This window comes from Aplidium turbinatum, chromosome 6, assembly GCF_918807975.1.
Source record: "Aplidium turbinatum chromosome 6, kaAplTurb1.1, whole genome shotgun sequence".
Lineage (NCBI taxonomy): Eukaryota > Metazoa > Chordata > Ascidiacea > Aplousobranchia > Polyclinidae > Aplidium > Aplidium turbinatum.
In genome coordinates this window covers 14,982,196-14,983,942 of record NC_137477.1, presented here as the reverse complement: position 1 = coordinate 14,983,942, position 1,747 = coordinate 14,982,196, and positions in this window count along the sequence as shown.

The following is a 1,747-nucleotide window of genomic DNA, read 5'->3' as shown; positions in this document are numbered from 1 at the left end:
GAAAGAAACGAGACTGCTTGGTATTTATAATGTAAACACTAATTCACAATAAAATGTAATTATTCCAGCTGGAGTTCATAACTATGATGATTTCATTCAGTAGCGTACACAAGAATTTCATGGAAGATTTTTTTTAACTTAATAACTGTTTTTTTGCATTAGGCTACGTTGAGTTGTTGCAGTAGTTAGGGGCGTCGGAACGCTTTTTGACTGGGAGGAGGCAGGATTATAAAAAAGGCGCTTTTGTTGCTAAAAGGCCTTTTTTTAAGTTTTAAGATAAGATATAGCGATAATGCTGGGCAGTTGGTTAATAATAATAATGTTTGTGACCTACACAATAGCTCATTATCGAGTAATGATACAAGAAATACATAGCCTACCGGTAAATAAAGAACAATAACACGGAAGGGCATCAGGCTATGTTTTAATGATGTAACACCTACTGTGATACAGAATTTTGTTTCATAAATATTATTTTGAGGCAAAAATGAAAGAGCATGATCAGCCTAAAAGCGAATAGCAAAAATTGTTACATTGCAATATGTGCAGTAGCTTACATGACCTTAAAAGGGCGCCATTGCGCCCGTTCTAGAGAAAATTTGAGGTCAGAGGGACATCCGCCCCTGGCTGCTGTAACTACTGAAAACTACATTTGTCACTAATGAAAAATAGTCTGGCTTATGAAGCCGGTGGTCCGATAGCAGTTGTCTTATATACACAACATTAACATTGGTTGCAGCAGGACAAACATTTAGAACTTTCAATTCCAGTTCAGGCAGATCTCCTTGAGTAGGCCGCTGTTTTCCGAAGATAACTACATAATTTGGGCTTGACAATGTAGTGTACTAAACAAACAAATGTTTTGATGATCCAAGCGAATGTAGGCTATCCAACTAAGAAAGCTCAGACACTAGTTCTTTTGTGAATCTACAACTATTTTCTTAAAAAGTTTGCTGCAAATACCTTGTCTATCTGATGGGAAATCGCCCTAGCTAATAGTCTTTTAATTCGAACAGTTTTATTGCTTTCATCGGGTTTTTCACGTCAACAGAGAAATACAATTAACAAGACTACCAATTCACATTCCCTTCAGCTAAACTAGTAGTCCAGCACAACTGACAGACAAAGTTGAGTTTCTGATGTTTATATACACGAAATCCGGTTGTTCGTGCTGAATCATACCACGTCGCCTACAACCAGTTTTTCAGTCCGAGTAAAACGACTTAACATCATTACAAGGCACAAAAAGACCAAAGCGAGATAGGCGACAGTCGATTGGAAGATATTGTAGCATATGCATAGCTTATCTACTTTTTAATAGACTAACTGACTAAGTAGGATTTACTTTGTGAATAATTTGAGTGCACTGTTTTAGGTAGATTTGTTAACATTACGGTACCGGTATCACAATTTGAAGTTGTGTGTTGACTGCTATCAGTTTGAAACACTGTTTACTCAATCTTCTTTAGCTGATATTTGTTTCACGCAATAAAATCACGCTTTGATAGGCCAAACTCACTTCTTTTGAGATTATTTGGTTTGTTGATGTAACAATCGTCGCTTCGAAGATTTTAAAGAAAAAGTACGTTACTATGGTACGCCCTGCTCTGGTAAATAAAGTTCAACAAAAATTGTTTAAATTGTAAATATGTAAGAACGCCGAGCTATTGCCTAGTTGAGAAGTTTTTGAAATGTGTTTCGGTTCAATAAGAAGCTGGACTCCAACATGACTAAGCAAATTACCCTT